Source organism: Rutidosis leptorrhynchoides, chromosome 3 (assembly GCF_046630445.1).
Source record: "Rutidosis leptorrhynchoides isolate AG116_Rl617_1_P2 chromosome 3, CSIRO_AGI_Rlap_v1, whole genome shotgun sequence".
NCBI classification, from domain to species: Eukaryota; Viridiplantae; Streptophyta; class Magnoliopsida; order Asterales; family Asteraceae; genus Rutidosis; species Rutidosis leptorrhynchoides.
This window is the reverse complement of record NC_092335.1, coordinates 636,349,300-636,357,538: the sequence shown is the minus strand read 5'-3', so window position 1 is coordinate 636,357,538 and position 8,239 is coordinate 636,349,300.

Here is an 8,239-nt window from a genome sequence, read left to right as displayed (position 1 = left end):
TATGATCTACTGTGAAACATCATCACGTTTCATTAGAAACTCAGCATGACTTACTGTAATATAATCACGTTGATCAAGTGTCATTATATTATACTAACTCGTGCATCAGTTCCCAACACTACTTCAAAAACATTCATATTTTAGACTCGAAAGTTTACATAATATAGAAACTAATAGTTTCTATATGATGTAACACTGATAGCACAAAGAGATTAATGATTTCAGATTAGAATAATTATAAAAATATCTACAAAAATATGGAGGATATTTATAATGAAAGATACGATAATATCTTTGAATATCTAAGATCAGAGAATGATGGAGACTATTGTCTGTAAGGGTTTAGAGTAACGAGCAAGATATTCGCTAAAGACTTCAGCAGACATTGAATCATTTAGATTCTTTGAAGTCAAACTTATTCTTTGTGATTTGTCCACGGCTTTCTTCATAGTTTAAAAAATCTGCTTTTTGGTACCAAATTTTCTCTTGAATGTTTCAGTATAATGATGCATAGGAAGCACGAAGAGGTATATAATTTCGAATGAAAATATTTTTGAAAATATCCTCAGAAATATCGAAGATATTGATGATGATATTTTGGAATTTCTAAATTCGATGGTTGATGGAGAAAGGTTTTCCACAAGATTTTAACATGACTTCGGAGCAAGATATTCTCTAAAGATTTCATCGGATTCAGAATTACCTGGATTCTTTAAATATAGGGTTTGGTCCTTGTATTTGTTCTTGGTCTCCTTCGTGGTTAGCTCAATCCGTTTTCCAGTTCCAACTTTTCTGAGCTTTTCCAACATACCATTCTTTATCATCAAACTTCCAATGATTAAGGTCGTTTACGGTTGTCTATGGTTTCTGCTGCTTCATTCAACTTTTTCAACATTCATAGTATTGATTTGTGACTGAGTGCTCTTCAGAATTTCAGAATGAGAGATCATAATTCTAAGAGATAAATGTCATACATATAACTGTTGATGTAGATATGATGTGAGTTTTTAAAATACTGATTGCTGATTCCCGGTAATTGGTATGGCAGTTCTCGTTACAAGATGCGGATGAGTATATGATAGGGTTTCAATGAATAAATATAATGATTTGTCAGAGAGATTTAAGCCAAGAAGCAACGAGGTTGCTGGTACGTCTGTTGGTAATATGGTGGAATATAAAAGAATTCTCCGGTATCAAAAGGGTAATCGTATATATATCAGGATTATAGTAAGGCTACTTCGAATGAAAAGTCGAAGTTGACTTGCTGGAGCTGTGACAAAATTGGCTACTTTGAAAAGGGATCGCAAAATTATTTTTGCTAATAAATGCCAAAGGATCTAACGCGTCTACGTGTTAAACTTTTACTCAGTTGCCGAGAATTTCTCAGGTGCATAACTATAGGCATAAATCTTTCCTTCCGTAGATAAAGTGCGGTTGATTCATCCTATCGATTGAGGTGTTTTCAAGAATCATTAAAGGTTTGAACGTAGATTGAAATCGTCAAGATACAAATGAGGTTTAAGATGAAATCAAGTGGCAACTTGAGGAAATATTTAACTGTAGAAGATGAAGTTTGTTTACAATCTTTTAAGTCGAAAAGTGTTGTATTTAATATTTCCTACTCTTTTAATAATTTTTAATTGTCCATAATAGTAGTCCAATATTCCAATAGTTCAATAGCTCCACCAAAACTAGTATATTTTATGGAAATAGTCATATAGTAACAGTTAGCTAGGAACAGTTAACATAGTTTTAAAGTTTTACGTAGTTAATTAATTGGTTACTAATAAATTTTATTTTGTTCATTATTTTCTTCATTATGCCACTTGTCAAATCTTGACTTGGGTTTTGATCGGCAGAAACTCGTATGTGAAATTTAATTGGAATGAAAATGGTTATTCTTTGGTGAACAGATATGTATATCTGTGGAGTAAGTAGGATAGTAAATGACTGTTGAATCAGATTCGAAGAATGTACATTGTAACTTATTAATGTGAAATCTAAATATTCCTCGGGTATTACCTACCCGTTAAAATATTTTCATCATTAATAGTTTGTACGAAAGACTTTTTAATTACAGACTTTATGAAAATTTACTTACATATATATTTTCTTCAGATGTAATCATGGATTTAATGAGTCAATGTGATATTAAACTCATATGGTTTACCGTTAGAACTAGAATACATAATCTCTAAAATATTAAAGATTACATAATTGCCAGGTAGAACGAAAATAATTGATGTGTAACGATAAGTAGAATGAAGATAATCGATGTAAAACGATATGTAGAACGAAGATCATGCTTGGGGTATAGATTGTGGTGTTTAGATATAATGTACAAAATACATTATGTGAGTTTCATTACTCCCTTTTTAAATGCTTTTGCAATATATATTTTTGGGACTGAGAATACATGCGCTGTTTTTATAATTGTTTTACGAAATAGACACAAGTAATTAAAACTACATTATATGGTTAAATGATCGAAATCGAATATGCCCCTTTTAGTCTGGTAATCTAAGAATTAGGGAACAGACACCCTAATTGACGCGAACTCTAAAGATAGATCTATCGGGCCCAACAAGCCCCATCCAAAGTATCGGATGCTTTAGTACTTCGAAATTTATATCATGTCCGAAGGAGGATCCCGGAATGATGGGGATATTCTTATATGCATATTGTGAATGTCGGTTACCAGGTGTTCAATCCATATGAATGATATTTTTGTCTCTATGCATGGGACGTATGTTTATGAGAAATGGAAATATGAAATCTTGTGGTCTATTAAAATTATGAAATGATTATTTATGTTAAACTAATGAACTCACCAACCTTTTGGTTGACACTTTAAAGCATGTTTATTCTCAGGTATTAAAGAAATCTTTCGCTGTGAAATTGCTCATTTTAAAGATATTACTTGGAGTCATTCATGACATATTTCAAAAGACGTTGCATTCAAGTCGTTGAGTTCATCAAGATTATTATTACGTCAATTATAATTAGAAATATTATAAAATGGTATGCATGTCGTCAACTTTCGACCTTTGACCAACTCCCGACGATTCACGAACAATTGTGTGTAAATGATTACGTAATTATGTACATATATAAATATAAATAAAAGTTGTATATATATAATAATCTGAATTAATAAAATACACTTTATGGAATTGAGAATGTAAAATGATAAGTAAAATAATTAAGTTACTATTAAAATAAATATAATATATATATATATATATATATATATATATATATATATATATATATAATTTATAATTAGTTGTAATATATAAATAAATGTTATCACATAATATAACATTGTATATTATATTAAATGTAACTACCAAGTATAGTTGTTACAGTATTACATTTAATATTATTAATATTATTAAAACTTATGAAATTGAATACATTTGAGTATTTATAATTACTAATATTATTATTAATATTAGTATTTTTATTATTATTATTATTATCGGTGTCCTTATTAAAATAAATATTATTAATAGATTTTATTAATAAATTGATATCATTAATTTAATTAATATAACACTTATATAAATACAAATATATTCCTTATATAAATGTAAGACAAATATATTTCGTATATATAGTTATATACAAATAGATAATATAGAATATATATACAAAAGTACAAATACTGATATAAACACATAAATACAGTTATATACATATAGTAATATAGATAAATGCAAATCTATATATGGATATTGAAGACTTGTTATATATAAATAGATACATACGCGTTTTTTTTATTCACCATCTGATTGATTTTTTTTTACTTGCTTCTATTTTTTTTCTGTTACATCCGTGAAGATGTGACTGTGAGCAACCCTACCATAAGACCTCGATCAATTATTTCTTCTGTGGAATCAATCTTTTTGAGCAACTTGATATAAACCATTCGGCTGAATTGAAGGAGCAGATACTTTACATTTTTTTTATTTTTTTTTCTCTTCTCTTTCAACAAAAACCCCTGTCGCTGTAACTTTTATGCAACCCATCGAATTCAAGTCAATCTTCAAAATTCAAGAATGCAATTGTGTTAGTATGTATCTATTAAACATTTCTGTGAAATTTCCATCTCCAATTCCTCCTAACGAACTATAATTTTGAGGTCAAAGTTTAAAGTTTTAAAAGTCAACAAATGTTCTTCACCTAAATTCGAATTTACTGTTTCAATTTGAGTTAATTTGGTAATTTTTATAGTTTATAGAGAAGATTTGAAACATATTTTGTGTTAAAACTTGTGGCTAAAACTTTCTCAAATTCAACTGCAATATATTCTTTTTTTTTAAACCCGTCAGTTGCAACAGCAGTATTGCTGTTTCGTTATTTTTTTATGCTGTTTACAATTAATATTAATATTTAATTTTATTTATGAGTATTATCTCTGTGAATCAAAAGTCGTTGTATGTTAAGATGAACAATTTGGATTTTATTATTGAACCTGTGAAGAAGGAGGAAGAAGGTGAATAGATTATACGGGATATATAATTAACTGATGGAGTTAAAACAGAAAGTTAGTCACAGAGTAATGGTGTAGGGTGTTAGCGGGTTCCGAGAGGTCGGGGGTTCGAGTCCCTGGGAGGACTATATTCTTTTTAGGCCAATTTTATTAAGGTAGTCTCACCTTTTTATTTTTATTATTATTATTATTATTATTATTTACTATCATTATGTTAGTTGTTATTATTATTATTATTTATGAGATCATTGTTATTATTAATGTAATGTATGATATTATAATTGTTATTACTAGTAATATCAATTAAAATTTTATTACTATCATGACTAACATTATTATTATTATTAGTAGTATTATTATCGTAGTTATCATCATTAACATGATTATGAATGTATCAACAACATTCATATAACGAACCTAATAATAAAAGTGATATGATAAATTATGGAAAATAGTTAAAATTATAGGAATACAAGTGCAGTTATGAATACGCTTATGAACACGAAGCTTTTGATAAATCTAATTATTATTATTAACATTGTTACTACTATTATCACTACTATTATCACCATCATTATTATCATAAGTATCATTATTAGTATTATAAAATATATATATATATATATATATATATATATATATATATATATATATATATATTACATAAAAATACATTACAATAATATGAATATTACATATCACTATATATTTGTTATTAAGATGATATTAAATAAACTATATATATAAAAGATATCAATTAATATATAAAATATATTTTTTTATCATATATAGACTTTAATATAAATTTTAAATATGTTTTATTGAATGATATAGTTAGTAGTTATATAAAATATACAAATTAAACATATTAAATCACATAATATAACAAGTATATTATTAATAATAAAATATATAAACTTGCTCGATTTCAACTATGTGAATTGATAAATACACAAATGTTATAGGTTCGTGGATCCGAGGCCAACCCTGCATTGTTCAATGTCGTCATATGTATTTTCACTACAAAATACATTACTGTGGCTTTGGAGAATATGATGCACAATTTGCAGGCATCACAGGCAGCACCGGTAGCACCACCAGTACCAGCAGCACAACCAACAACAGTACCAGTACCACCAACAACAACATCCGCACCGGAAACCTCAACCTCACAATCTGTTCCACGAGTATCAACCTCATATGCACCGTAGGCACCGAAGAATACTAATAACCATAAACAATGAAGTATTGATTCATAACTTCATTGGAGAAATATCCTGCGATGATTATGTAATCTTTAATATAGAAGAGATTATTCGTTTCTAGTTCCAACCGAAAATCAAATGAGTTTAATAACTCATTAAATTTATATTACATCTGAAGGAAATATACATACATATATTTTCATAAAGATTGTAATTGAAAATCCTTTTGTACAAACTGTTAATGATGAGAATATTTTAACGGGTAGGTAATACCCTAGAAATATATAAATTCCACATTAATATGTTACACTATACATTCTTCAATTTTGATTCAGCAATCATTAACTATACTGCTCAAACCTATAGATATACGTATCTGTTCATCGCAGAATAACCATTTTCATTCAATTTCATATTCTGATTTCGATAGATCAGAATCCAAGTCAAGATTAAACGAAAAACATCACTCTTAGATTCCTACATCTTTCAAAACCATGCTTCGAAAACCATGCTTTGAATTCAGAACAGTACTAGAACAACATATGATTACATTTTGCGTTCAAACCCATCGAAATTCTTGGAAACACTTCAACTAATGAACAAACGAGAAGACAAACCAACTACACGATATCTACGAGAAGAAAGATTTGTACTTATAATCATATATCTGGAAAGCTCTCGAAACCTAAGTAAAACTTTAACACGTATCTGTGATAAATCCTTCGGCATTATCATTACTAAAAATAACCTTGCAATTCCTTTTTAAAAGTATCCAGTATTATCACCCATTCAACTAGTCAACGACGACCTTTCAGACTTATAACTTTGGCATATACGTTTTTGTTACTGGGGAACCTTTTATGTTCCACCATATTAGCAGTAAATGTACCAGCGACTCCGTCACTCTGCTATTTGAATCTCTCCGAAAATCACTATATATACATTGAAACCCTATCATGTACTCATCCACATCTTGTAACAATAGTTGCCGTTCCAACTATCGGGAATTTGCAATCAGTATTTTGAAATCTTGCAGCACGTCTACGCCAACAGTTATATGTGTACATATAACGTCTACCTCCTCGAATTACATACTTCGAATGTGAAGTTTCCGAAAAAAACCCCAAACTATGAAACTAGTTCTCTGAAATTGGAACAATTCTGATGAAGCAGCAAAAACTGTAAACGACCTTAACAGTCAAAAGTTTGATGATACAGAATAGTATGGTGGTAAAGCTGAGAAAAAAAAAGGTTTGAAACTGGAAAACGGATTGAGCAAAGTATGAAGGAGGGCTGTGGATAAATCACAAAGACTAAACCTGCCTTCAAAGAATACAAATGATTCAGTATCTGCTGAAGTCATTAACGAATACCTTGCTACTAACTCAAAATCCGTTACGAACAAATCTTCTTCATCATTCTTCGATATTAGAAATTCTAAGATATCATCGTATCTTTTATTATGAATATCCTCGATATTTCTGAAGATATTTTCATAAGCATTCTTATCTGAAATCATTCATCTCTTCGCGCTATCTGTATTACATCATAAAAGAAACTATTTTAGTTTCTAAATTCTGAAACCTTCAAGTTTAAAATTTGAATGTTTTGAAGTAGTGTTGGGAACTGAAGCATGAATTAGTATAATATAATGACACTTGATCAACGTGATTATATTACAGTAAGTCATGCTGAGTTTCTAATGGAACTTGATAAAGGTTCACATATCACACCCTCATCATGAACCATGTTACATAACTCTTTTATTCTATTTAAACTCTAAACATATCAAGAAAATATTTTTCTTGATGATTCGGTCTTTTCCGAATATTCTGGTAATTTGACAAATCAAGATCGTGCCATTACGATTACCTTCTCAGAACATTAACTATGTTCATCCAAAACTCCATACCTACGAATTCTGGACCATTATTCGCTTGACTTGAGATCGGGAAGAGAAAACAAAAGCCTGGAACTTCGGAATATGAACAGGAGTATACATCACAGCAAACAAGAAAGATCATAAACCATGTATGTCTATGCGAATAGCAAGATAAAGACACGGGAGAATGATAAATACAACAATCCTTAGAGCATAATAGAAATAAACAGATTCTTCTGGTGGGAGCTGGAAAAGAAGGATGATTGTGGCAAACGTCAATATTAGGTCAAGAACCAGAACTGGATTGAGCATTTTCACAATCTTTTGAATGTATTAATTGGGGATGGTGAAAATAATGAGACGGAAGAGGTCAATTTATAGCGAAATATCAAACATAGCAATCGAGGCAGATTACACATTTAATCAAAGAAAATCCTAATTTCCGCAAATTCCGAAGAATAAAATCTTATTTAGATTATGAAGATTTTCTATTCCCTAAATTCCGGAAATCAACTCTGACTACGTCAAACGATAAGACGAAGCTTTAATTACCTCATTTCACTATTTTGTGATAACTTCACTCATACTATCCGTGTAATCGAATTGTTTTATCCATATTTACACATAGGTGAAAAACTTGTTATTTATTTAACTCAC